The sequence below is a fragment of the Schistocerca gregaria genome, chromosome 2, assembly GCF_023897955.1.
Source record: "Schistocerca gregaria isolate iqSchGreg1 chromosome 2, iqSchGreg1.2, whole genome shotgun sequence".
Lineage (NCBI taxonomy): Eukaryota > Metazoa > Arthropoda > Insecta > Orthoptera > Acrididae > Schistocerca > Schistocerca gregaria.
This window is the reverse complement of record NC_064921.1, coordinates 771,246,911-771,270,059: the sequence shown is the minus strand read 5'-3', so window position 1 is coordinate 771,270,059 and position 23,149 is coordinate 771,246,911. Positions and strand designations below refer to the sequence as shown.

General features: G+C 53.2%; 47 non-coding genes across 47 annotated transcripts; 10 read left to right on the top strand and 37 right to left on the bottom strand.

The window, feature by feature from the left end:
* Positions 1-130: 130 nt before the first annotated feature.
* On the top strand, positions 131-202 carry Trnag-ucc (transfer RNA glycine (anticodon UCC)). Its single transcript has one exon. It is a non-coding gene; the product is annotated as a tRNA-Gly (tRNA).
* A 596-nt stretch (positions 203-798) lies between these two features.
* Positions 799-872, bottom strand: Trnai-aau (transfer RNA isoleucine (anticodon AAU)). The gene has a single exon. It is a non-coding gene; the product is annotated as a tRNA-Ile (tRNA).
* A 198-nt stretch (positions 873-1,070) lies between these two features.
* Trnae-uuc (transfer RNA glutamic acid (anticodon UUC)) lies at positions 1,071-1,142 on the bottom strand. The gene has a single exon. It is a non-coding gene; the product is annotated as a tRNA-Glu (tRNA).
* Positions 1,143-1,438: 296 nt separating this feature from the next.
* On the bottom strand, positions 1,439-1,511 carry Trnam-cau (transfer RNA methionine (anticodon CAU)). The gene has a single exon. It is a non-coding gene; the product is annotated as a tRNA-Met (tRNA).
* Positions 1,512-1,892: 381 nt separating this feature from the next.
* Trnag-gcc (transfer RNA glycine (anticodon GCC)) lies at positions 1,893-1,963 on the bottom strand. The gene has a single exon. It is a non-coding gene; the product is annotated as a tRNA-Gly (tRNA).
* Positions 1,964-2,304: 341 nt separating this feature from the next.
* On the top strand, positions 2,305-2,376 carry Trnag-ucc (transfer RNA glycine (anticodon UCC)). Its single transcript has one exon. It is a non-coding gene; the product is annotated as a tRNA-Gly (tRNA).
* Positions 2,377-2,972: 596 nt separating this feature from the next.
* Positions 2,973-3,046, bottom strand: Trnai-aau (transfer RNA isoleucine (anticodon AAU)). Its single transcript has one exon. It is a non-coding gene; the product is annotated as a tRNA-Ile (tRNA).
* Positions 3,047-3,244: 198 nt separating this feature from the next.
* On the bottom strand, positions 3,245-3,316 carry Trnae-uuc (transfer RNA glutamic acid (anticodon UUC)). The gene has a single exon. It is a non-coding gene; the product is annotated as a tRNA-Glu (tRNA).
* Positions 3,317-3,612: 296 nt separating this feature from the next.
* Positions 3,613-3,685, bottom strand: Trnam-cau (transfer RNA methionine (anticodon CAU)). The gene has a single exon. It is a non-coding gene; the product is annotated as a tRNA-Met (tRNA).
* A 381-nt stretch (positions 3,686-4,066) lies between these two features.
* On the bottom strand, positions 4,067-4,137 carry Trnag-gcc (transfer RNA glycine (anticodon GCC)). Its single transcript has one exon. It is a non-coding gene; the product is annotated as a tRNA-Gly (tRNA).
* A 341-nt stretch (positions 4,138-4,478) lies between these two features.
* Trnag-ucc (transfer RNA glycine (anticodon UCC)) lies at positions 4,479-4,550 on the top strand. Its single transcript has one exon. It is a non-coding gene; the product is annotated as a tRNA-Gly (tRNA).
* Positions 4,551-5,146: 596 nt separating this feature from the next.
* Trnai-aau (transfer RNA isoleucine (anticodon AAU)) lies at positions 5,147-5,220 on the bottom strand. The gene has a single exon. It is a non-coding gene; the product is annotated as a tRNA-Ile (tRNA).
* A 198-nt stretch (positions 5,221-5,418) lies between these two features.
* Positions 5,419-5,490, bottom strand: Trnae-uuc (transfer RNA glutamic acid (anticodon UUC)). Its single transcript has one exon. It is a non-coding gene; the product is annotated as a tRNA-Glu (tRNA).
* A 296-nt stretch (positions 5,491-5,786) lies between these two features.
* Trnam-cau (transfer RNA methionine (anticodon CAU)) lies at positions 5,787-5,859 on the bottom strand. Its single transcript has one exon. It is a non-coding gene; the product is annotated as a tRNA-Met (tRNA).
* Positions 5,860-6,240: 381 nt separating this feature from the next.
* On the bottom strand, positions 6,241-6,311 carry Trnag-gcc (transfer RNA glycine (anticodon GCC)). The gene has a single exon. It is a non-coding gene; the product is annotated as a tRNA-Gly (tRNA).
* A 341-nt stretch (positions 6,312-6,652) lies between these two features.
* On the top strand, positions 6,653-6,724 carry Trnag-ucc (transfer RNA glycine (anticodon UCC)). The gene has a single exon. It is a non-coding gene; the product is annotated as a tRNA-Gly (tRNA).
* Positions 6,725-7,320: 596 nt separating this feature from the next.
* On the bottom strand, positions 7,321-7,394 carry Trnai-aau (transfer RNA isoleucine (anticodon AAU)). Its single transcript has one exon. It is a non-coding gene; the product is annotated as a tRNA-Ile (tRNA).
* A 198-nt stretch (positions 7,395-7,592) lies between these two features.
* On the bottom strand, positions 7,593-7,664 carry Trnae-uuc (transfer RNA glutamic acid (anticodon UUC)). Its single transcript has one exon. It is a non-coding gene; the product is annotated as a tRNA-Glu (tRNA).
* A 296-nt stretch (positions 7,665-7,960) lies between these two features.
* On the bottom strand, positions 7,961-8,033 carry Trnam-cau (transfer RNA methionine (anticodon CAU)). Its single transcript has one exon. It is a non-coding gene; the product is annotated as a tRNA-Met (tRNA).
* Positions 8,034-8,414: 381 nt separating this feature from the next.
* On the bottom strand, positions 8,415-8,485 carry Trnag-gcc (transfer RNA glycine (anticodon GCC)). The gene has a single exon. It is a non-coding gene; the product is annotated as a tRNA-Gly (tRNA).
* Positions 8,486-8,826: 341 nt separating this feature from the next.
* Trnag-ucc (transfer RNA glycine (anticodon UCC)) lies at positions 8,827-8,898 on the top strand. The gene has a single exon. It is a non-coding gene; the product is annotated as a tRNA-Gly (tRNA).
* Positions 8,899-9,494: 596 nt separating this feature from the next.
* Trnai-aau (transfer RNA isoleucine (anticodon AAU)) lies at positions 9,495-9,568 on the bottom strand. The gene has a single exon. It is a non-coding gene; the product is annotated as a tRNA-Ile (tRNA).
* A 198-nt stretch (positions 9,569-9,766) lies between these two features.
* Trnae-uuc (transfer RNA glutamic acid (anticodon UUC)) lies at positions 9,767-9,838 on the bottom strand. Its single transcript has one exon. It is a non-coding gene; the product is annotated as a tRNA-Glu (tRNA).
* Positions 9,839-10,134: 296 nt separating this feature from the next.
* Trnam-cau (transfer RNA methionine (anticodon CAU)) lies at positions 10,135-10,207 on the bottom strand. The gene has a single exon. It is a non-coding gene; the product is annotated as a tRNA-Met (tRNA).
* A 381-nt stretch (positions 10,208-10,588) lies between these two features.
* Trnag-gcc (transfer RNA glycine (anticodon GCC)) lies at positions 10,589-10,659 on the bottom strand. Its single transcript has one exon. It is a non-coding gene; the product is annotated as a tRNA-Gly (tRNA).
* A 341-nt stretch (positions 10,660-11,000) lies between these two features.
* On the top strand, positions 11,001-11,072 carry Trnag-ucc (transfer RNA glycine (anticodon UCC)). The gene has a single exon. It is a non-coding gene; the product is annotated as a tRNA-Gly (tRNA).
* Positions 11,073-11,669: 597 nt separating this feature from the next.
* Trnai-aau (transfer RNA isoleucine (anticodon AAU)) lies at positions 11,670-11,743 on the bottom strand. Its single transcript has one exon. It is a non-coding gene; the product is annotated as a tRNA-Ile (tRNA).
* Positions 11,744-11,941: 198 nt separating this feature from the next.
* Trnae-uuc (transfer RNA glutamic acid (anticodon UUC)) lies at positions 11,942-12,013 on the bottom strand. Its single transcript has one exon. It is a non-coding gene; the product is annotated as a tRNA-Glu (tRNA).
* A 296-nt stretch (positions 12,014-12,309) lies between these two features.
* On the bottom strand, positions 12,310-12,382 carry Trnam-cau (transfer RNA methionine (anticodon CAU)). Its single transcript has one exon. It is a non-coding gene; the product is annotated as a tRNA-Met (tRNA).
* Positions 12,383-12,763: 381 nt separating this feature from the next.
* Trnag-gcc (transfer RNA glycine (anticodon GCC)) lies at positions 12,764-12,834 on the bottom strand. Its single transcript has one exon. It is a non-coding gene; the product is annotated as a tRNA-Gly (tRNA).
* A 341-nt stretch (positions 12,835-13,175) lies between these two features.
* Positions 13,176-13,247, top strand: Trnag-ucc (transfer RNA glycine (anticodon UCC)). The gene has a single exon. It is a non-coding gene; the product is annotated as a tRNA-Gly (tRNA).
* A 597-nt stretch (positions 13,248-13,844) lies between these two features.
* On the bottom strand, positions 13,845-13,918 carry Trnai-aau (transfer RNA isoleucine (anticodon AAU)). The gene has a single exon. It is a non-coding gene; the product is annotated as a tRNA-Ile (tRNA).
* Positions 13,919-14,116: 198 nt separating this feature from the next.
* Trnae-uuc (transfer RNA glutamic acid (anticodon UUC)) lies at positions 14,117-14,188 on the bottom strand. Its single transcript has one exon. It is a non-coding gene; the product is annotated as a tRNA-Glu (tRNA).
* A 296-nt stretch (positions 14,189-14,484) lies between these two features.
* Positions 14,485-14,557, bottom strand: Trnam-cau (transfer RNA methionine (anticodon CAU)). The gene has a single exon. It is a non-coding gene; the product is annotated as a tRNA-Met (tRNA).
* A 381-nt stretch (positions 14,558-14,938) lies between these two features.
* Trnag-gcc (transfer RNA glycine (anticodon GCC)) lies at positions 14,939-15,009 on the bottom strand. Its single transcript has one exon. It is a non-coding gene; the product is annotated as a tRNA-Gly (tRNA).
* Positions 15,010-15,350: 341 nt separating this feature from the next.
* On the top strand, positions 15,351-15,422 carry Trnag-ucc (transfer RNA glycine (anticodon UCC)). Its single transcript has one exon. It is a non-coding gene; the product is annotated as a tRNA-Gly (tRNA).
* A 596-nt stretch (positions 15,423-16,018) lies between these two features.
* Positions 16,019-16,092, bottom strand: Trnai-aau (transfer RNA isoleucine (anticodon AAU)). Its single transcript has one exon. It is a non-coding gene; the product is annotated as a tRNA-Ile (tRNA).
* Positions 16,093-16,290: 198 nt separating this feature from the next.
* Trnae-uuc (transfer RNA glutamic acid (anticodon UUC)) lies at positions 16,291-16,362 on the bottom strand. Its single transcript has one exon. It is a non-coding gene; the product is annotated as a tRNA-Glu (tRNA).
* A 296-nt stretch (positions 16,363-16,658) lies between these two features.
* On the bottom strand, positions 16,659-16,731 carry Trnam-cau (transfer RNA methionine (anticodon CAU)). The gene has a single exon. It is a non-coding gene; the product is annotated as a tRNA-Met (tRNA).
* A 381-nt stretch (positions 16,732-17,112) lies between these two features.
* Trnag-gcc (transfer RNA glycine (anticodon GCC)) lies at positions 17,113-17,183 on the bottom strand. Its single transcript has one exon. It is a non-coding gene; the product is annotated as a tRNA-Gly (tRNA).
* A 341-nt stretch (positions 17,184-17,524) lies between these two features.
* Trnag-ucc (transfer RNA glycine (anticodon UCC)) lies at positions 17,525-17,596 on the top strand. Its single transcript has one exon. It is a non-coding gene; the product is annotated as a tRNA-Gly (tRNA).
* Positions 17,597-18,193: 597 nt separating this feature from the next.
* Positions 18,194-18,267, bottom strand: Trnai-aau (transfer RNA isoleucine (anticodon AAU)). Its single transcript has one exon. It is a non-coding gene; the product is annotated as a tRNA-Ile (tRNA).
* Positions 18,268-18,465: 198 nt separating this feature from the next.
* On the bottom strand, positions 18,466-18,537 carry Trnae-uuc (transfer RNA glutamic acid (anticodon UUC)). Its single transcript has one exon. It is a non-coding gene; the product is annotated as a tRNA-Glu (tRNA).
* Positions 18,538-18,833: 296 nt separating this feature from the next.
* On the bottom strand, positions 18,834-18,906 carry Trnam-cau (transfer RNA methionine (anticodon CAU)). Its single transcript has one exon. It is a non-coding gene; the product is annotated as a tRNA-Met (tRNA).
* A 381-nt stretch (positions 18,907-19,287) lies between these two features.
* Trnag-gcc (transfer RNA glycine (anticodon GCC)) lies at positions 19,288-19,358 on the bottom strand. The gene has a single exon. It is a non-coding gene; the product is annotated as a tRNA-Gly (tRNA).
* A 341-nt stretch (positions 19,359-19,699) lies between these two features.
* Positions 19,700-19,771, top strand: Trnag-ucc (transfer RNA glycine (anticodon UCC)). The gene has a single exon. It is a non-coding gene; the product is annotated as a tRNA-Gly (tRNA).
* A 586-nt stretch (positions 19,772-20,357) lies between these two features.
* Trnai-aau (transfer RNA isoleucine (anticodon AAU)) lies at positions 20,358-20,431 on the bottom strand. The gene has a single exon. It is a non-coding gene; the product is annotated as a tRNA-Ile (tRNA).
* Between the last annotated feature and the right edge of the window lie 2,718 nt (positions 20,432-23,149).

Sequence of the window (23,149 nt, the reverse complement as noted above, 5' to 3'; positions counted from 1 at the left end):
TATGCTGTCCGAATGCGTCTGGATGTGCTCCCCTAGCCTACCTCGAAATGCGCCTGCCAGGTACCACCACCTTCGGCCGCTGCCGACAGGCGGGAAGCCGACACAGTGCGGCGCCGGGGCGCTCGCTTGTGCGGTGGTGGTGTAATGGTCAGCATAGTTGCCTTCCAAGCAGTTGATCCGGGTTCGATTCCCGGCCACCGCAGCAGGCTTTAAATTTCGCGTTTGAGTACTTTTGCCACGCGCCTTGAAATTAATGTTTTTTTTCCCTCCCTGTTACTCGCTGCAGACCAGCCTGTAGTGTGTCTCGACTTGTCTCGACTTTGCTCGGCTGACGCGAGAGCTGACGCTCTCAAATCGGCCTGTATCAAAACAACAAGCACGAGAAACGACTGAGAGAGGTAAGGAGAGGCGAGGCGATGCACACACGGCACGCCCCTTCATTTCACGGTGGCGTCTCCATGACCGAATCGGGCTGTGGCTCCGAAAACAAAGGAGAAAGAAAAATACGAAGTAAAACTGCCAACAGTACCCTGTGTTCCGATGCACTCACCCGCCCAAGTACTGACAAGGGCCAAAGTTGTTACGCATCGGCAATCGGACATTTCCTTTCATTTTCTCTTTATCGGTTGAGAACCAGTGTATTGAGCACACTATGGCCATTGGCGAGTGAATGCTGTAGCGCTTCCCGACAGGTCGGGTTCGGAACCTCTGTCAACTTCCACGCAGGGTGATGATCTTTTGGTCATCACACTCGCCAGCTGAAATCGGCGCTGCCTTTTCGTAGTAGTAAAAGCGTAGTGGCCCATGGGGGGATCGAACCCACGACCTTCGCGTTATTAGCACGACGCTCTAACCAACTGAGCTAACGGGCCTCGACAGATGCAGTTGCTCAGCCCTACGCTGGAACCGTGTGGCATGAAGCCATACACCATTTCTATGGCAGTCGTGTGTCTGCTTCCCTCGTCTATATCCTGCTGACTGTCACGAAGCAGTAGCTATATTGCTCGCAGGACGGGAAACGGCAGCTCTGACAGCTCAAACTCGTCACGATTAGTGTGGAAAAAATTCCGTTCCGGTACCGGGAATCGAACCCGGGCCTCCTGGGTGAAAGCCAGGTATCCTAGCCACTAGACCACACCGGATGTGTGCATTTCTTCGACGGTTCGGACGGCCCCTTGGCCCATTTCGTGCCGATTCCCGCGTCGGCGCCCATCTCTCTTTGCGAGCATCTTTGCGCATGCTGACTGGCAAGGCGCGCACCTCAAACGTCTCAGAGCAATGCTTTTGGCTTCATGCTCTGCTGGGAGAAGAGGAAAAGGGAAGCTGTAAGTAGCAATAACAGGAAGTAAACATTTTCCCGCTGAAGCGTTGTGGATAACAAACAAGAAATAAATTGGGGTCCTAGCAACAGCACCACCATCAGTCACAGAAAATTAAATGCCCCGGGTGAGGATCGAACTCACGACCTTAAGATTATGAGACTTACGCGCTGCCTACTGCGCTACCGAGGCACCGGTGAACCGTTTGTCCTGGAAGCTGGGTAAGTACCACACCCAATGTTAGACGTGAAGACACTGTACTTCCTGGATAACGTGTTCTGTTTGCTACACGTGCATTGCCGGCCCAGTTGATTGCGGTGTTGCTGCAGCTTTTGCAACGATAGGCAGCACTCCTTGTCGTTAAAGTTCAGTGCCTCGGAGGCACCTGGACACAGCAACTTGTGAGGCCAGGCCGACGCTAGTCTGTAGAACATGATGCGAGCGTCCCAGTGGGGACCCGCTAGTGCTGCGTTCTCGGTTCTTCTCAAAGGAATCCAGCTATACATTCTTGTGGATCGTGCATGTAAAGCGCGCAAGCCACACGGCAGCATTACCGCGGGAAAAGCAAAATGATGCATCGGCCGGGAATCGAACCCGGGCCGCCCGCGTGGCAGGCGAGCATTCTACCACTGAACCACCGATGCTCCGGCCGGTAGCAAATTCGCGCTGCTTCCCGAGCAGTTGTCTTGAGGGAAAGTGGGACTGTCGTCAAGCGCCATAGCATTCTGTCGAGAAGATGCTGCAGACGCTGAACCCTGCACTGTACTGCTTAAAATCGCCGCCAGAACGCGGTCCTCTGGGTACTCTTGCGTCGCCGGAGCCGACTCTTGCCAAAGGATGCGAAATGTGCGCGGATATGCTGTCCGAATGCGTCTGGATGTGCTCCCCTAGCCTACCTCGAAATGCGCCTGCCAGGTACCACCACCTTCGGCCGCTGCCGACAGGCGGGAAGCCGACACAGTGCGGCGCCGGGGCGCTCGCTTGTGCGGTGGTGGTGTAATGGTCAGCATAGTTGCCTTCCAAGCAGTTGATCCGGGTTCGATTCCCGGCCACCGCAGCAGGCTTTTAATTTCGCGTTTGAGTACTTTTGCCACGCGCCTTGAAATTAATGTTTTTTTCCCCTCCCTGTTACTCGCTGCAGACCAGCCTGTAGTGTGTCTCGACTTGTCTCGACTTTGCTCGGCTGACGCGAGAGCTGACGCTCTCAAATCGGCCTGTATCAAAACAACAAGCACGAGAAACGACTGAGAGAGGTAAGGAGAGGCGAGGCGATGGACACACGGCACGCCCCTTCATTTCACGGTGGCGTCTCCATGACCGAATCGGGCTGTGGCTCCGAAAACAAAGGAGAAAGAAAAATACGAAGTAAAACTGCCAACAGTACCCTGTGTTCCGATGCACTCACCCGCCCAAGTACTGACAAGGGCCAAAGTTGTTACGCATCGGCAATCGGACATTTCCTTTCATTTTCTCTTTATCGGTTGAGAACCAGTGTATTGAGCACACTATGGCCATTGGCGAGTGAATGCTGTAGCGCTTCCCGACAGGTCGGGTTCGGAAGCTCTGTCAACTTCCACGCAGGGTGATGATCTTTTGGTCATCACACTCGCCAGCTGAAATCGGCGCTGCCTTTTCGTAGTAGTAAAAGCGTAGTGGCCCGTGGGGGAATCGAAACCACGACCTTGGCGTTATTAGCACGACGCTCTAACCAACTGAGCTAACGGGCCTCGACAGATGCAGTTGCTCAGCCCTACGCTGGAACCGTGTGGCATGAAGCCATACACCATTTCTATGGCAGTCGTGTGTCTGCTTCCCTCGTCTATATCCTGCTGACTGTCACGAAGCAGTAGCTATATTGCTCGCAGGACGGGAAACGGCAGCTCTGACAGCTCAAACTCGTCACGATTAGTGTGGAAAAAATTCCGTTCCGGTACCGGGAATCGAACCCGGGCCTCCTGGGTGAAAGCCAGGTATCCTAGCCACTAGACCACACCGGATGTGTGCATTTTTTCGACGGTTCGGACGGCCCCTTGGCCCATTTCGTGCCGATTCCCGCGTCGGCGCCCATCTCTCTTTGCGAGCATCTTTGCGCATGCTGACTGGCAAGGCGCGCACCTCAAACGTCTCAGAGCAATGCTTTTGGCTTCATGCTCTGCTGGGAGAAGAGGAAAAGGGAAGCTGTAAGTAGCAATAACAGGAAGTAAACATTTTCCCGCTGAAGCGTTGTGGATAACAAACAAGAAATAAATTGGGGTCCTAGCAACAGCACCACCATCAGTCACAGAAAATTAAATGCCCCAGGTGAGGATCGAACTCACGACCTTAAGATTATGAGACTTACGCGCTGCCTACTGCGCTACCGAGGCACCGGTGAACCGTTTGTCCTGGAAGCTGGGTAAGTACCACACCCAATGTTAGACGTGAAGACACTGTACTTCCTGGATAACGTGTTCTGTTTGCTACACGTGCATTGCCGGCCCAGTTGATTGCGGTGTTGCTGCAGCTTTTGCAACGATAGGCAGCACTCCTTGTCGTTAAAGTTCAGTGCCTCGGAGGCACCTGGACACAGCAACTTGTGAGGCCAGGCCGACGCTAGTCTGTAGAACATGATGCGAGCGTCCCAGTGGGGACCCGCTAGTGCTGCGTTCTCGGTTCTTCTCAAAGGAATCCAGCTATACATTCTTGTGGATCGTGCATGTAAAGCGCGCAAGCCACACGGCAGCATTACCGCGGGAAAAGCAAAATGATGCATCGGCCGGGAATCGAACCCGGGCCGCCCGCGTGGCAGGCGAGCATTCTACCACTGAACCACCGATGCTCCGGCCGGTAGCAACTTCGCGCTGCTTCCCGAGCAGTTGTCTTGAGGGAAAGTGGGACTGTCGTCAAGCGCCATAGCATTCTGTCGAGAAGATGCTGCAGACGCTGAACCCTGCACTGTACTGCTTAAAATCGCCGCCAGAACGCGGTCCTCTGGGTACTCTTGCGTCGCCGGAGCCGACTCTTGCCAAAGGATGCGAAATGTGCGCGGATATGCTGTCCGAATGCGTCTGGATGTGCTCCCCTAGCCTACCTCGAAATGCGCCTGCCAGGTACCACCACCTTCGGCCGCTGCCGACAGGCGGGAAGCCGACACAGTGCGGCGCCGGGGCGCTCGCTTGTGCGGTGGTGGTGTAATGGTCAGCATAGTTGCCTTCCAAACAGTTGATCCGGGTTCGATTCCCGGCCACCGCAGCAGGCTTTTAATTTCGCGTTTGAGTACTTTTGCCACGCGCCTTGAAATTAATGTTTTTTTCCCCTCCCTGTTACTCGCTGCAGACCAGCCTGTAGTGTGTCTCGACTTGTCTCGACTTTGCTCGGCTGACGCGAGAGCTGACGCTCTCAAATCGGCCTGTATCAAAACAACAAGCACGAGAAACGACTGAGAGAGGTAAGGAGAGGCGAGGCGATGGACACACGGCACGCCCCTTCATTTCACGGTGGCGTCTCCATGACCGAATCGGGCTGTGGCTCCGAAAACAAAGGAGAAAGAAAAATACGAAGTAAAACTGCCAACAGTACCCTGTGTTCCGATGCACTCACCCGCCCAAGTACTGACAAGGGCCAAAGTTGTTACGCATCGGCAATCGGACATTTCCTTTCATTTTCTCTTTATCGGTTGAGAACCAGTGTATTGAGCACACTATGGCCATTGGCGAGTGAATGCTGTAGCGCTTCCCGACAGGTCGGGTTCGGAACCTCTGTCAACTTCCACGCAGGGTGATGATCTTTTGGTCATCACACTCGCCAGCTGAAATCGGCGCTGCCTTTTCGTAGTAGTAAAAGCGTAGTGGCCCGTGGGGGGATCGAAACCACGACCTTGGCGTTATTAGCACGACGCTCTAACCAACTGAGCTAACGGGCCTCGACAGATGCAGTTGCTCAGCCCTACGCTGGAACCGTGTGGCATGAAGCCATACACCATTTCTATGGCAGTCGTGTGTCTGCTTCCCTCGTCTATATCCTGCTGACTGTCACGAAGCAGTAGCTATATTGCTCGCAGGACGGGAAACGGCAGCTCTGACAGCTCAAACTCGTCACGATTAGTGTGGAAAAAATTCCGTTCCGGTACCGGGAATCGAACCCGGGCCTCCTGGGTGAAAGCCAGGTATCCTAGCCACTAGACCACACCGGATGTGTGCATTTTTTCGACGGTTCGGACGGCCCCTTGGCCCATTTCGTGCCGATTCCCGCGTCGGCGCCCATCTCTCTTTGCGAGCATCTTTGCGCATGCTGACTGGCAAGGCGCGCACCTCAAACGTCTCAGAGCAATGCTTTTGGCTTCATGCTCTGCTGGGAGAAGAGGAAAAGGGAAGCTGTAAGTAGCAATAACAGGAAGTAAACATTTTCCCGCTGAAGCGTTGTGGATAACAAACAAGAAATAAATTGGGGTCCTAGCAACAGCACCACCATCAGTCACAGAAAATTAAATGCCCCGGGTGAGGATCGAACTCACGACCTTAAGATTATGAGACTTACGCGCTGCCTACTGCGCTACCGAGGCACCGGTGAACCGTTTGTCCTGGAAGCTGGGTAAGTACCACACCCAATGTTAGACGTGAAGACACTGTACTTCCTGGATAACGTGTTCTGTTTGCTACACGTGCATTGCCGGCCCAGTTGATTGCGGTGTTGCTGCAGCTTTTGCAACGATAGGCAGCACTCCTTGTCGTTAAAGTTCAGTGCCTCGGAGGCACCTGGACACAGCAACTTGTGAGGCCAGGCCGACGCTAGTCTGTAGAACATGATGCGAGCGTCCCAGTGGGGACCCGCTAGTGCTGCGTTCTCGGTTCTTCTCAAAGGAATCCAGCTATACATTCTTGTGGATCGTGCATGTAAAGCGCGCAAGCCACACGGCAGCATTACCGCGGGAAAAGCAAAATGATGCATCGGCCGGGAATCGAACCCGGGCCGCCCGCGTGGCAGGCGAGTATTCTACCACTGAACCACCGATGCTCCGGCCGGTAGCAACTTCGCGCTGCTTCCCGAGCAGTTGTCTTGAGGGAAAGTGGGACTGTCGTCAAGCGCCATAGCATTCTGTCGAGAAGATGCTGCAGACGCTGAACCCTGCACTGTACTGCTTAAAATCGCCGCCAGAACGCGGTCCTCTGGGTACTCTTGCGTCGCCGGAGCCGACTCTTGCCAAAGGATGCGAAATGTGCGCGGATATGCTGTCCGAATGCGTCTGGATGTGCTCCCCTAGCCTACCTCGAAATGCGCCTGCCAGGTACCACCACCTTCGGCCGCTGCCGACAGGCGGGAAGCCGACACAGTGCGGCGCCGGGGCGCTCGCTTGTGCGGTGGTGGTGTAATGGTCAGCATAGTTGCCTTCCAAACAGTTGATCCGGGTTCGATTCCCGACCACCGCAGCAGGCTTTTAATTTCGCGTTTGAGTACTTTTGCCACGCGCCTTGAAATTAATGTTTTTTTCCCCTCCCTGTTACTCGCTGCAGACCAGCCTGTAGTGTGTCTCGACTTGTCTCGACTTTGCTCGGCTGACGCGAGAGCTGACGCTCTCAAATCGGCCTGTATCAAAACAACAAGCACGAGAAACGACTGAGAGAGGTAAGGAGAGGCGAGGCGATGGACACACGGCACGCCCCTTCATTTCACGGTGGCGTCTCCATGACCGAATCGGGCTGTGGCTCCGAAAACAAAGGAGAAAGAAAAATACGAAGTAAAACTGCCAACAGTACCCTGTGTTCCGATGCACTCACCCGCCCAAGTACTGACAAGGGCCAAAGTTGTTACGCATCGGCAATCGGACATTTCCTTTCATTTTCTCTTTATCGGTTGAGAACCAGTGTATTGAGCACACTATGGCCATTGGCGAGTGAATGCTGTAGCGCTTCCCGACAGGTCGGGTTCGGAACCTCTGTCAACTTCCACGCAGGGTGATGATCTTTTGGTCATCACACTCGCCAGCTGAAATCGGCGCTGCCTTTTCGTAGTAGTAAAAGCGTAGTGGCCCGTGGGGGGATCGAAACCACGACCTTGGCGTTATTAGCACGACGCTCTAACCAACTGAGCTAACGGGCCTCGACAGATGCAGTTGCTCAGCCCTACGCTGGAACCGTGTGGCATGAAGCCATACACCATTTCTATGGCAGTCGTGTGTCTGCTTCCCTCGTCTATATCCTGCTGACTGTCACGAAGCAGTAGCTATATTGCTCGCAGGACGGGAAACGGCAGCTCTGACAGCTCAAACTCGTCACGATTAGTGTGGAAAAAATTCCGTTCCGGTACCGGGAATCGAACCCGGGCCTCCTGGGTGAAAGCCAGGTATCCTAGCCACTAGACCACACCGGATGTGTGCATTTTTTCGACGGTTCGGACGGCCCCTTGGCCCATTTCGTGCCGATTCCCGCGTCGGCGCCCATCTCTCTTTGCGAGCATCTTTGCGCATGCTGACTGGCAAGGCGCGCACCTCAAACGTCTCAGAGCAATGCTTTTGGCTTCATGCTCTGCTGGGAGAAGAGGAAAAGGGAAGCTGTAAGTAGCAATAACAGGAAGTAAACATTTTCCCGCTGAAGCGTTGTGGATAACAAACAAGAAATAAATTGGGGTCCTAGCAACAGCACCACCATCAGTCACAGAAAATTAAATGCCCCGGGTGAGGATCGAACTCACGACCTTAAGATTATGAGACTTACGCGCTGCCTACTGCGCTACCGAGGCACCGGTGAACCGTTTGTCCTGGAAGCTGGGTAAGTACCACACCCAATGTTAGACGTGAAGACACTGTACTTCCTGGATAACGTGTTCTGGTTGCTACACGTGCATTGCCGGCCCAGTTGATTGCGGTGTTGCTGCAGCTTTTGCAACGATAGGCAGCACTCCTTGTCGTTAAAGTTCAGTGCCTCGGAGGCACCTGGACACAGCAACTTGTGAGGCCAGGCCGACGCTAGTCTGTAGAACATGATGCGAGCGTCCCAGTGGGGACCCGCTAGTGCTGCGTTCTCGGTTCTTCTCAAAGGAATCCAGCTATACATTCTTGTGGATCGTGCATGTAAAGCGCGCAAGCCACACGGCAGCATTACCGCGGGAAAAGCAAAATGATGCATCGGCCGGGAATCGAACCCGGGCCGCCCGCGTGGCAGGCGAGCATTCTACCACTGAACCACCGATGCTCCGGCCGGTAGCAACTTCGCGCTGCTTTCCGAGCAGTTGTCTTGAGGGAAAGTGGGACTGTCGTCAAGCGCCATAGCATTCTGTCGAGAAGATGCTGCAGACGCTGAACCCTGCACTGTACTGCTTAAAATCGCCGCCAGAACGCGGTCCTCTGGGTACTCTTGCGTCGCCGGAGCCGACTCTTGCCAAAGGATGCGAAATGTGCGCGGATATGCTGTCCGAATGCGTCTGGATGTGCTCCCCTAGCCTACCTCGAAATGCGCCTGCCAGGTACCACCACCTTCGGCCGCTGCCGACAGGCGGGAAGCCGACACAGTGCGGCGCCGGGGCGCTCGCTTGTGCGGTGGTGGTGTAATGGTCAGCATAGTTGCCTTCCAAGCAGTTGATCCGGGTTCGATTCCCGGCCACCGCAGCAGGCTTTTAATTTCGCGTTTGAGTACTTTTGCCACGCGCCTTGAAATTAATGTTTTTTTTCCCTCCCTGTTACTCGCTGCAGACCAGCCTGTAGTGTGTCTCGACTTGTCTCGACTTTGCTCGGCTGACGCGAGAGCTGACGCTCTCAAATCGGCCTATATCAAAACAACAAGCACGAGAAACGACTGAGAGAGGTAAGGAGAGGCGAGGCGATGGACACACGGCACGCCCCTTCATTTCACGGTGGCGTCTCCATGACCGAATCGGGCTGTGGCTCCGAAAACAAAGGAGAAAGAAAAATACGAAGTAAAACTGCCAACAGTACCCTGTGTTCCGATGCACTCACCCGCCCAAGTACTGACAAGGGCCAAAGTTGTTACGCATCGGCAATCGGACATTTCCTTTCATTTTCTCTTTATCGGTTGAGAACCAGTGTATTGAGCACACTATGGCCATTGGCGAGTGAATGCTGTAGCGCTTCCCGACAGGTCGGGTTCGGAACCTCTGTCAACTTCCACGCAGGGTGATGATCTTTTGGTCATCACACTCGCCAGCTGAAATCGGCGCTGCCTTTTCGTAGTAGTAAAAGCGTAGTGGCCCGTGGGGGGATCGAACCCACGACCTTCGCGTTATTAGCACGACGCTCTAACCAACTGAGCTAACGGGCCTCGACAGATGCAGTTGCTCAGCCCTACGCTGGAACCGTGTGGCATGAAGCCATACACCATTTCTATGGCAGTCGTGTGTCTGCTTCCCTCGTCTATATCCTGCTGACTGTCACGAAGCAGTAGCTATATTGCTCGCAGGACGGGAAACGGCAGCTCTGACAGCTCAAACTCGTCACGATTAGTGTGGAAAAAATTCCGTTCCGGTACCGGGAATCGAACCCGGGCCTCCTGGGTGAAAGCCAGGTATCCTAGCCACTAGACCACACCGGATGTGTGCATTTCTTCGACGGTTCGGACGGCCCCTTGGCCCATTTCGTGCCGATTCCCGCGTCGGCGCCCATCTCTCTTTGCGAGCATCTTTGCGCATGCTGACTGGCAAGGCGCGCACCTCAAACGTCTCAGAGCAATGCTGTTGGCTTCATGCTCTGCTGGGAGAAGAGGAAAAGGGAAGCTGTAAGTAGCAATAACAGGAAGTAAACATTTTCCCGCTGAAGCGTTGTGGATAACAAACAAGAAATAAATTGGGGTCCTAGCAACAGCACCACCATCAGTCACAGAAAATTAAATGCCCCGGGTGAGGATCGAACTCACGACCTTAAGATTATGAGACTTACGCGCTGCCTACTGCGCTACCGAGGCACCGGTGAACCGTTTGTCCTGGAAGCTGGGTAAGTACCACACCCAATGTTAGACGTGAAGACACTGTACTTCCTGGATAACGTGTTCTGTTTGCTACACGTGCATTGCCGGCCCAGTTGATTGCGGTGTTGCTGCAGCTTTTGCAACGATAGGCAGCACTCCTTGTCGTTAAAGTTCAGTGCCTCGGAGGCACCTGGACACAGCAACTTGTGAGGCCAGGCCGACGCTAGTCTGTAGAACATGATGCGAGCGTCCCAGTGGGGACCCGCTAGTGCTGCGTTCTCGGTTCTTCTCAAAGGAATCCAGCTATACATTCTTGTGGATCGTGCATGTAAAGCGCGCAAGCCACACGGCAGCATTACCGCGGGAAAAGCAAAATGATGCATCGGCCGGGAATCGAACCCGGGCCGCCCGCGTGGCAGGCGAGCATTCTACCACTGAACCACCGATGCTCCGGCCGGTAGCAACTTCGCGCTGCTTCCCGAGCAGTTGTCTTGAGGGAAAGTGGGACTGTCGTCAAGCGCCATAGCATTCTGTCGAGAAGATGCTGCAGACGCTGAACCCTGCACTGTACTGCTTAAAATCGCCGCCAGAACGCGGTCCTCTGGGTACTCTTGCGTCGCCGGAGCCGACTCTTGCCAAAGGATGCGAAATGTGCGCGGATATGCTGTCCGAATGCGTCTGGATGTGCTCCCCTAGCCTACCTCGAAATGCGCCTGCCAGGTACCACCACCTTCGGCCGCTGCCGACAGGCGGGAAGCCGACACAGTGCGGCGCCGGGGCGCTCGCTTGTGCGGTGGTGGTGTAATGGTCAGCATAGTTGCCTTCCAAGCAGTTGATCCGGGTTCGATTCCCGGCCACCGCAGCAGGCTTTTAATTTCGCGTTTGAGTACTTTTGCCACGCGCCTTGAAATTAATGTTTTTTTTCCCCTCCCTGTTACTCGCTGCAGACCAGCCTGTAGTGTGTCTCGACTTGTCTCGACTTTGCTCGGCAGACGCGAGAGCTGACGCTCTCAAATCGGCCTATATCAAAACAACAAGCACGAGAAACGACTGAGAGAGGTAAGGAGAGGCGAGGCGATGGACACACGGCACGCCCCTTCATTTCACGGTGGCGTCTCCATGACCGAATCGGGCTGTGGCTCCGAAAACAAAGGAGAAAGAAAAATACGAAGTAAAACTGCCAACAGTACCCTGTGTTCCGATGCACTCACCCGCCCAAGTACTGACAAGGGCCAAAGTTGTTACGCATCGGCAATCGGACATTTCCTTTCATTTTCTCTTTATCGGTTGAGAACCAGTGTATTGAGCACACTATGGCCATTGGCGAGTGAATGCTGTAGCGCTTCCCGACAGGTCGGGTTCGGAACCTCTGTCAACTTCCACGCAGGGTGATGATCTTTTGGTCATCACACTCGCCAGCTGAAATCGGCGCTGCCTTTTCGTAGTAGTAAAAGCGTAGTGGCCCGTGGGGGGATCGAAACCACGACCTTGGCGTTATTAGCACGACGCTCTAACCAACTGAGCTAACGGGCCTCGACAGATGCAGTTGCTCAGCCCTACGCTGGAACCGTGTGGCATGAAGCCATACACCATTTCTATGGCAGTCGTGTGTCTGCTTCCCTCGTCTATATCCTGCTGACTGTCACGAAGCAGTAGCTATATTGCTCGCAGGACGGGAAACGGCAGCTCTGACAGCTCAAACTCGTCACGATTAGTGTGGAAAAAATTCCGTTCCGGTACCGGGAATCGAACCCGGGCCTCCTGGGTGAAAGCCAGGTATCCTAGCCACTAGACCACACCGGATGTGTGCATTTTTTCGACGGTTCGGACGGCCCCTTGGCCCATTTCGTGCCGATTCCCGCGTCGGCGCCCATCTCTCTTTGCGAGCATCTTTGCGCATGCTGACTGGCAAGGCGCGCACCTCAAACGTCTCAGAGCAATGCTTTTGGCTTCATGCTCTGCTGGGAGAAGAGGAAAAGGGAAGCTGTAAGTAGCAATAACAGGAAGTAAACATTTTCCCGCTGAAGCGTTGTGGATAACAAACAAGAAATAAATTGGGGTCCTAGCAACAGCACCACCATCAGTCACAGAAAATTAAATGCCCCGGGTGAGGATCGAACTCACGACCTTAAGATTATGAGACTTACGCGCTGCCTACTGCGCTACCGAGGCACCGGTGAACCGTTTGTCCTGGAAGCTGGGTAAGTACCACACCCAATGTTAGACGTGAAGACACTGTACTTCCTGGATAACGTGTTCTGGTTGCTACACGTGCATTGCCGGCCCAGTTGATTGCGGTGTTGCTGCAGCTTTTGCAACGATAGGCAGCACTCCTTGTCGTTAAAGTTCAGTGCCTCGGAGGCACCTGGACACAGCAACTTGTGAGGCCAGGCCGACGCTAGTCTGTAGAACATGATGCGAGCGTCCCAGTGGGGACCCGCTAGTGCTGCGTTCTCGGTTCTTCTCAAAGGAATCCAGCTATACATTCTTGTGGATCGTGCATGTAAAGCGCGCAAGCCACACGGCAGCATTACCGCGGGAAAAGCAAAATGATGCATCGGCCGGGAATCGAACCCGGGCCGCCCGCGTGGCAGGCGAGCATTCTACCACTGAACCACCGATGCTCCGGCCGGTAGCAACTTCGCGCTGCTTTCCGAGCAGTTGTCTTGAGGGAAAGTGGGACTGTCGTCAAGCGCCATAGCATTCTGTCGAGAAGATGCTGCAGACGCTGAACCCTGCACTGTACTGCTTAAAATCGCCGCCAGAACGCGGTCCTCTGGGTACTCTTGCGTCGCCGGAGCCGACTCTTGCCAAAGGATGCGAAATGTGCGCGGATATGCTGTCCGAATGCGTCTGGATGTGCTCCCCTAGCCTACCTCGAAATGCGCCTGCCAGGTACCACCACCTTCGGCCGCTGCCGACAGGCGGGAAGCCGACACAGTGCGGCGCCGGGGCGCTCGCTTGTGCGGTGGTGGTGTAATGGTCAGCATAGTTGCCTTCCAAGCAGTTGATCCGGGTTCGATTCCCGGCCACCGCAGCAGGCTTTTAATTTCGCGTTTGAGTACTTTTGCCACGCGCCTTGAAATTAATGTTTTTTTTCCCCTCCCTGTTACTCGCTGCAGACCAGCCTGTAGTGTGTCTCGACTTGTCTCGACTTTGCTCGGCAGACGCGAGAGCTGACGCTCTCAAATCGGCCTATATCAAAACAACAAGCACGAGAAACGACTGAGAGAGGTAAGGAGAGGCGAGGCGATGGACACACGGCACGCCCCTTCATTTCACGGTGGCGTCTCCATGACCGAATCGGGCTGTGGCTCCGAAAACAAAGGAGAAAGAAAAATACGAAGTAAAACTGCCAACAGTACCCTGTGTTCCGATGCACTCACCCGCCCAAGTACTGACAAGGGCCAAAGTTGTTACGCATCGGCAATCGGACATTTCCTTTCATTTTCTCTTTATCGGTTGAGAACCAGTGTATTGAGCACACTATGGCCATTGGCGAGTGAATGCTGTAGCGCTTCCCGACAGGTCGGGTTCGGAACCTCTGTCAACTTCCACGCAGGGTGATGATCTTTTGGTCATCACACTCGCCAGCTGAAATCGGCGCTGCCTTTTCGTAGTAGTAAAAGCGTAGTGGCCCGTGGGGGGATCGAAACCACGACCTTGGCGTTATTAGCACGACGCTCTAACCAACTGAGCTAACGGGCCTCGACAGATGCAGTTGCTCAGCCCTACGCTGGAACCGTGTGGCATGAAGCCATACACCATTTCTATGGCAGTCGTGTGTCTGCTTCCCTCGTCTATATCCTGCTGACTGTCACGAAGCAGTAGCTATATTGCTCGCAGGACGGGAAACGGCAGCTCTGACAGCTCAAACTCGTCACGATTAGTGTGGAAAAAATTCCGTTCCGGTACCGGGAATCGAACCCGGGCCTCCTGGGTGAAAGCCAGGTATCCTAGCCACTAGACCACACCGGATGTGTGCATTTTTTCGACGGTTCGGACGGCCCCTTGGCCCATTTCGTGCCGATTCCCGCGTCGGCGCCCATCTCTCTTTGCGAGCATCTTTGCGCATGCTGACTGGCAAGGCGCGCACCTCAAACGTCTCAGAGCAATGCTTTTGGCTTCATGCTCTGCTGGGAGAAGAGGAAAAGGGAAGCTGTAAGTAGCAATAACAGGAAGTAAACATTTTCCCGCTGAAGCGTTGTGGATAACAAACAAGAAATAAATTGGGGTCCTAGCAACAGCACCACCATCAGTCACAGAAAATTAAATGCCCCGGGTGAGGATCGAACTCACGACCTTAAGATTATGAGACTTACGCGCTGCCTACTGCGCTACCGAGGCACCGGTGAACCGTTTGTCCTGGAAGCTGGGTAAGTACCACACCCAATGTTAGACGTGAAGACACTGTACTTCCTGGATAACGTGTTCTGGTTGCTACACGTGCATTGCCGGCCCAGTTGATTGCGGTGTTGCTGCAGCTTTTGCAACGATAGGCAGCACTCCTTGTCGTTAAAGTTCAGTGCCTCGGAGGCACCTGGACACAGCAACTTGTGAGGCCAGGCCGACGCTAGTCTGTAGAACATGATGCGAGCGTCCCAGTGGGGACCCGCTAGTGCTGCGTTCTCGGTTCTTCTCAAAGGAATCCAGCTATACATTCTTGTGGATCGTGCATGTAAAGCGCGCAAGCCACACGGCAGCATTACCGCGGGAAAAGCAAAATGATGCATCGGCCGGGAATCGAACCCGGGCCGCCCGCGTGGCAGGCGAGCATTCTACCACTGAACCACCGATGCTCCGGCCGGTAGCAACTTCGCGCTGCTTTCCGAGCAGTTGTCTTGAGGGAAAGTGGGACTGTCGTCAAGCGCCATAGCATTCTGTCGAGAAGATGCTGCAGACGCTGAACCCTGCACTGTACTGCTTAAAATCGCCGCCAGAACGCGGTCCTCTGGGTACTCTTGCGTCGCCGGAGCCGACTCTTGCCAAAGGATGCGAAATGTGCGCGGATATGCTGTCCGAATGCGTCTGGATGTGCTCCCCTAGCCTACCTCGAAATGCGCCTGCCAGGTACCACCACCTTCGGCCGCTGCCGACAGGCGGGAAGCCGACACAGTGCGGCGCCGGGGCGCTCGCTTGTGCGGTGGTGGTGTAATGGTCAGCATAGTTGCCTTCCAAGCAGTTGATCCGGGTTCGATTCCCGGCCACCGCAGCAGGCTTTTAATTTCGCGTTTGAGTACTTTTGCCACGCGCCTTGAAATTAATGTTTTTTTTCCCTCCCTGTTACTCGCTGCAGACCAGCCTGTAGTGTGTCTCGACTTGTCTCGACTTTGCTCGGCTGACGCGAGAGCTGACGCTCTCAAATCGGCCTATATCAAAACAACAAGCACGAGAAACGACTGAGAGAGGTAAGGAGAGGCGAGGCGATGGACACACGGCACGCCCCTTCATTTCACGGTGGCGTCTCCATGACCGAATCGGGCTGTGGCTCCGAAAACAAAGGAGAAAGAAAAATACGAAGTAAAACTGCCAACAGTACCCTGTGTTCCGATGCACTCACCCGCCCAAGTACTGACAAGGGCCAAAGTTGTTACGCATCGGCAATCGGACATTTCCTTTCATTTTCTCTTTATCGGTTGAGAACCAGTGTATTGAGCACACTATGGCCATTGGCGAGTGAATGCTGTAGCGCTTCCCGACAGGTCGGGTTCGGAACCTCTGTCAACTTCCACGCAGGGTGATGATCTTTTGGTCATCACACTCGCCAGCTGAAATCGGCGCTGCCTTTTCGTAGTAGTAAAAGCGTAGTGGCCCGTGGGGGGATCGAACCCACGACCTTCGCGTTATTAGCACGACGCTCTAACCAACTGAGCTAACGGGCCTCGACAGATGCAGTTGCTCAGCCCTACGCTGGAACCGTGTGGCATGAAGCCATACACCATTTCTATGGCAGTCGTGTGTCTGCTTCCCTCGTCTATATCCTGCTGACTGTCACGAAGCAGTAGCTATATTGCTCGCAGGACGGGAAACGGCAGCTCTGACAGCTCAAACTCGTCACGATTAGTGTGGAAAAAATTCCGTTCCGGTACCGGGAATCGAACCCGGGCCTCCTGGGTGAAAGCCAGGTATCCTAGCCACTAGACCACACCGGATGTGTGCATTTCTTCGACGGTTCGGACGGCCCCTTGGCCCATTTCGTGCCGATTCCCGCGTCGGCGCCCATCTCTCTTTGCGAGCATCTTTGCGCATGCTGACTGGCAAGGCGCGCACCTCAAACGTCTCAGAGCAATGCTGTTGGCTTCATGCTCTGCTGGGAGAAGAGGAAAAGGGAAGCTGTAAGTAGCAATAACAGGAAGTAAACATTTTCCCGCTGAAGCGTTGTGGATAACAAACAAGAAATAAATTGGGGTCCTAGCAACAGCACCACCATCAGTCACAGAAAATTAAATGCCCCGGGTGAGGATCGAACTCACGACCTTAAGATTATGAGACTTACGCGCTGCCTACTGCGCTACCGAGGCACCGGTGAACCGTTTGTCCTGGAAGCTGGGTAAGTACCACACCCAATGTTAGACGTGAAGACACTGTACTTCCTGGATAACGTGTTCTGTTTGCTACACGTGCATTGCCGGCCCAGTTGATTGCGGTGTTGCTGCAGCTTTTGCAACGATAGGCAGCACTCCTTGTCGTTAAAGTTCAGTGCCTCGGAGGCACCTGGACACAGCAACTTGTGAGGCCAGGCCGACGCTAGTCTGTAGAACATGATGCGAGCGTCCCAGTGGGGACCCGCTAGTGCTGCGTTCTCGGTTCTTCTCAAAGGAATCCAGCTATACATTCTTGTGGATCGTGCATGTAAAGCGCGCAAGCCACACGGCAGCATTACCGCGGGAAAAGCAAAATGATGCATCGGCCGGGAATCGAACCCGGGCCGCCCGCGTGGCAGGCGAGCATTCTACCACTGAACCACCGATGCTCCGGCCGGTAGCAACTTCGCGCTGCTTCCCGAGCAGTTGTCTTGAGGGAAAGTGGGACTGTCGTCAAGCGCCATAGCATTCTGTCGAGAAGATGCTGCAGACGCTGAACCCTGCACTGTACTGCTTAAAATCGCCGCCAGAACGCGGTCCTCTGGGTACTCTTGCGTCGCCGGAGCCGACTCTTGCCAAAGGATGCGAAATGTGCGCGGATATGCTGTCCGAATGCGTCTGGATGTGCTCCCCTAGCCTACCTCGAAATGCGCCTGCCAGGTACCACCACCTTCGGCCGCTGCCGACAGGCGGGAAGCCGACACAGTGCGGCGCCGGGGCGCTCGCTTGTGCGGTGGTGGTGTAATGGTCAGCATAGTTGCCTTCCAAGCAGTTGATCCGGGTTCGATTCCCGGCCACCGCAGCAGGCTTTTAATTTCGCGTTTGAGTACTTTTGCCACGCGCCTTGAAATTAATGTTTTTTTTCCCCTCCCTGTTACTCGCTGCAGACCAGCCTGTAGTGTGTCTCGACTTGTCTCGACTTTGCTCGGCAGACGCGAGAGCTGACGCTCTCAAATCGGCCTATATCAAAACAACAAGCACGAGAAACGACTGAGAGAGGTAAGGAGAGGCGAGGCGATGGACACACGGCACGCCCCTTCATTTCACGGTGGCGTCTCCATGACCGAATCGGGCTGTGGCTCCGAAAACAAAGGAGAAAGAAAAATACGAAGTAAAACTGCCAACAGTACCCTGTGTTCCGATGCACTCACCCGCCCAAGTACTGACAAGGGCCAAAGTTGTTACGCATCGGCAATCGGACATTTCCTTTCATTTTCTCTTTATCGGTTGAGAACCAGTGTATTGAGCACACTATGGCCATTGGCGAGTGAATGCTGTAGCGCTTCCCGACAGGTCGGGTTCGGAACCTCTGTCAACTTCCACGCAGGGTGATGATCTTTTGGTCATCACACTCGCCAGCTGAAATCGGCGCTGCCTTTTCGTAGTAGTAAAAGCGTAGTGGCCCGTGGGGGGATCGAACCCACGACCTTGGCGTTATTAGCACGACGCTCTAACCAACTGAGCTAACGGGCCTCGACAGATGCAGTTGCTCAGCCCTACGCTGGAACCGTGTGGCATGAAGCCATACACCATTTCTATGGCAGTCGTGTGTCTGCTTCCCTCGTCTATATCCTGCTGACTGTCACGAAGCAGTAGCTATATTGCTCGCAGGACGGGAAACGGCAGCTCTGACAGCTCAAACTCGTCACGATTAGTGTGGAAAAAATTCCGTTCCGGTACCGGGAATCGAACCCGGGCCTCCTGGGTGAAAGCCAGGTATCCTAGCCACTAGACCACACCGGATGTGTGCATTTCTTCGACGGTTCTGACGGCCCCTTGGCCCATTTCGTGCCGATTCCCGCGTCGGCGCCCATCTCTCTTTGCGAGCATCTTTGCGCATGCTGACTGGCAAGGCGCGCACCTCAAACGTCTCAGAGCAATGCTTTTGGCTTCATGCTCTGCTGGGAGAAGAGGAAAAGGGAAGCTGTAAGTAGCAATAACAGGAAGTAAACATTTTCCCGCTGAAGCGTTGTGGATAACAAACAAGAAATAAATTGGGGTCCTAGCAACAGCACCACCATCAGTCACAGAAAATTAAATGCCCCGGGTGAGGATCGAACTCACGACCTTAAGATTATGAGACTTACGCGCTGCCTACTGCGCTACCGAGGCACCGGTGAACTGTTTGTCCTGGAAGCTGGGTAAGAACCACACCCAATGTTAGACGTGAAGACACTGTACTTCCTGGATAACGTGTTCTGTTTGCTACACGTGCATTGCCGGCCCAGTTGATTGCGGTGTTGCTGCAGCTTTTGCAACGATAGGCAGCACTCCTTGTCGTTAAAGTTCAGTGCCTCGGAGGCACCTGGACACAGCAACTTGTGAGGCCAGGCCGACGCTAGTCTGTAGAACATGATGCGAGCGTCCCAGTGGGGACCCGCTAGTGCTGCGTTCTCGGTTCTTCTCAAAGGAATCCAGCTATACATTCTTGTGGATCGTGCATGTAAAGCGCGCAAGCCACACGGCAGCATTACCGCGGGAAAAGCAAAATGATGCATCGGCCGGGAATCGAACCCGGGCCGCCCGCGTGGCAGGCGAGCATTCTACCACTGAACCACCGATGCTCCGGCCGGTAGCAACTTCGCGCTGCTTCCCGAGCAGTTGTCTTGAGGGAAAGTGGGACTGTCGTCAAGCGCCATAGCATTCTGTCGAGAAGATGCTGCAGACGCTGAACCCTGCACTGTACTGCTTAAAATCGCCGCCAGAACGCGGTCCTCTGGGTACTCTTGCGTCGCCGGAGCCGACTCTTGCCAAAGGATGCGAAATGTGCGCGGATATGCTGTCCGAATGCGTCTGGATGTGCTCCCCTAGCCTACCTCGAAATGCGCCTGCCAGGTACCACCACCTTCGGCCGCTGCCGACAGGCGGGAAGCCGACACAGTGCGGCGCCGGGGCGCTCGCTTGTGCGGTGGTGGTGTAATGGTCAGCATAGTTGCCTTCCAAGCAGTTGATCCGGGTTCGATTCCCGGCCACCGCAGCAGGCTTTAAATTTCGCGTTTGAGTACTTTTGCCACGCGCCTTGAAATTAATGTTTTTTTCCCCTCCCTGTTACTCGCTGCAGACCAGCCTGTAGTGTGTCTCGACTTTGCTCGGCTGACGCGAGAGCTGACGCTCTCAAATCGGCCTATATCAAAACAACAAGCACGAGAAACGACTGAGAGAGGTAAGGAGAGGCGAGGCGATGGACACACGGCACGCCCCTTCATTTCACGGTGGCGTCTCCATGACCGAATCGGGCTGTGGCTCCGAAAACAAAGGAGAAAGAAAAATACGAAGTAAAACTGCCAACAGTACCCTGTGTTCCGATGCACTCACCCGCCCAAGTACTGACAAGGGCCAAAGTTGTTACGCATCGGCAATCGGACATTTCCTTTCATTTTCTCTTTATCGGTTGAGAACCAGTGTATTGAGCACACTATGGCCATTGGCGAGTGAATGCTGTAGCGCTTCCCGACAGGTCGGGTTCGGAACCTCTGTCAACTTCCACGCAGGGTGATGATCTTTTGGTCATCACACTCGCCAGCTGAAATCGGCGCTGCCTTTTCGTAGTAGTAAAAGGGTAGTGGCCCGTGGGGGGATCGAACCCACGACCTTGGCGTTATTAGCACGACGCTCTAACCAACTGAGCTAACGGGCTTCGACAGATGCAGTTGCTCAGCCCTACGCTGGAACCGTGTGGCATGAAGCCATACACCATTTCTATGGCAGTCGTGTGTCTGCTTCCCTCGTCTATATCCTGCTGACTGTCACGAAGCAGTAGCTATATTGCTCGCAGGACGGGAAACGGCAGCTCTGACAGCTCAAACTCGTCACGATTAGTGTGGAAAAAATTCCGTTCCGGTACCGGGAATCGAACCCGGGCCTCCTGGGTGAAAGCCAGGTATCCTAGCCACTTTTTTTTTTTTTTTTTTTTTTTTTTTTTTTTTTTTTTTTTTTTTTTTGTAGGGCCTCCTTCCTCCCCTTCAGCCCCGCCTTGCGCTCGCCATAAATCGCCTTCGTCGGCGTCGGCTTCATCTGCCATGATTTCTGAAGTACTTATTCTTCTGAACTATTCCGATTTCCAAACCAAAGATACTTCTAAACCTATTGCATAGTCCCGCAATGGTGACAAAGTAGAATATATATATTTTTTTTTTTTTTTTTTTTTTTTTTTTAATAGAAAATGAAAAAGGAACTCTGGTCCGCTAGAAAAACAGAAGAAAATAAAATAGTCCTTGTCGTAACACTGTTCAGTATACGTCACTGTGACATTTGAAGAAGAAAAGAGAAAAAACAAAGCAATGTAGAATGAAGGAAAGAAAAAAATACTTCTTTCATCGAAGAACGACTTCTAAAAAATTCGCATATCGTTTCCTGTAATGTCTCGTCTGTGAAAGTATGTGAAACTGTAATGCCAGGTAAAGACAGAACGCCGCCTCACTCTTGGGTTCTTGCGTCTGTAAATAATGAACATAATGACCCTTCAACCAATTGACAGAGTTCCGTTTGGTGTTCGGGTACGGCACTGAATCCGGATACAGGAAATCTTCAGGTTTAATACAAAGCTGGGAAGTCCTCATAATCGTAACCAGTTTTCGGCGAATGCATGGCCAAACTGCTTGGACAGTGGTGCACAGAAAACGATGTTCATCAGTATCAGGCAAGTTGCACGTTAGGCACAAAGGTGAGTCAGCCAAATGTAGAGCATGAAGTCGTGAATTGGTACTTATTTTACGGTTCACGACCCTGTACCAAGAGGCTTTCACTGACGTTGGTAAATCACGGCTATGTATGTTTTTCCATATCACTGGCCAGCGATGATTGGGGTATTTGTGTTCGATGTTGTTCCTGTTCTTGGTTGCCAGTAGTTTATTATAAACTAACTTCACCACGGAAAGCTCATTTTCTGGGAGAGTTGACCGTACGTAACTGAACTCAATGAAAAAGCTCTTAAAGTGAGTCAGCGCAGGCGGAATATGTTGAACAGAGACAGGAGGCTGCAGGCAGGCCGGCGCTATTTCGGTTAACAAGTGAGCCGTTAGACTGTTCGGTAACGACCTCCACCGTTTGTAGGTGGTGCATACGTACAAAGCTCGTGACTTGGAACGAACATCTGTTAAATTTAAGCCTCCATCGGTCGTGGAGAGAGTGAGCGTATCGTACTTGACTTTAAAAATGTGTCCACGTGTGACAAAATGGCCTAGAGCGGACATCATACGCTTCGCTGTCTCCTGTGGCATGGGCAGTACTTGTGCAACGTAGTTAATCTTTGAGGTGAGGTAGACATTAGCGAAGGTGACTTTCTGCAGTTCATCAAGGCTTCTTAGGTAGTGGGTCTGCATGCAAGCACGCATACTTGCCAGGAGATTCCTATAGTTCACCGCAATTGTGTGCTGTATGTTGCTCCTGTACTCAATACCAAGGCATTTCATTTTAGAAATTAGTTGCAACTGACCGTGATGGTGCAGCGAGATGCCGCGTCCTATGTTCATAATGCCAGATTTCCTGGCATTCAACTTCGCACCCGCAACAAGTTCGTAGTTTTTGACGATCTGAAGGGCTTCCTCGACTTCACCTTCGTCCATGACCAAAAATCCGACGTCATCCGCATATGCAGTACAAACAATCTTAATGCCGTGGATGGTTAATCCTTGTAGACGCTGTGTCAAGGTGACAAGCAAAGGCTCAATGGCAATGGCAAACAAGGCCATCGACATAGGGCATCCCTGTCGCACTGAATTAGTAATATTAATTGATGCGCTCAGCTGGCCATTCACCATGAGTCGAGTTACTCCTTTACGAAGGAGCTCATGTATAAGATTGATAAAACGTAGTGGAAATCCCATGGCATGCATCGTCCGGATGAGAAACTGATGGTTTACTCTGTCGAATGCCTTTGAAAAGTCAAGGGAAACTAGCGCACACCGTATCTTACACGCATCTGCAATGGCTATAACGTCCCTGTATTGAGACAAATTTTGGAAGATCGTCCTACCGACACCTACACTGGTCTGGTACTGACCAATGACAGTATTCATCAACATTTTCAATCTATTAGAAATAATACGTGCTAAAATTTTGTAGTCACTGTTCAGTAAAGTAAGCGGCCGAAAATCGTCAACAGAACTGCACATTGGGCGTTTAGGGATTAAAACCACGATGCCTTCCACGAGAGCCTGAGGAACATTAAAATCTGGCCGTAAAATTTCATTAAACATACTCAACAACTTGGGCTTTAATTTGTCGCAGAAAGTAAGATAAAATTCGGCAGTGAGACCGTCGGGTCCCGGCGATTTATTTTTCGGACTTCGTGATAGCGCAGAATCCAATTCGTCTTCATCAATTTCTCGCATGAGAGTTTCGACTTCAGCAGCAC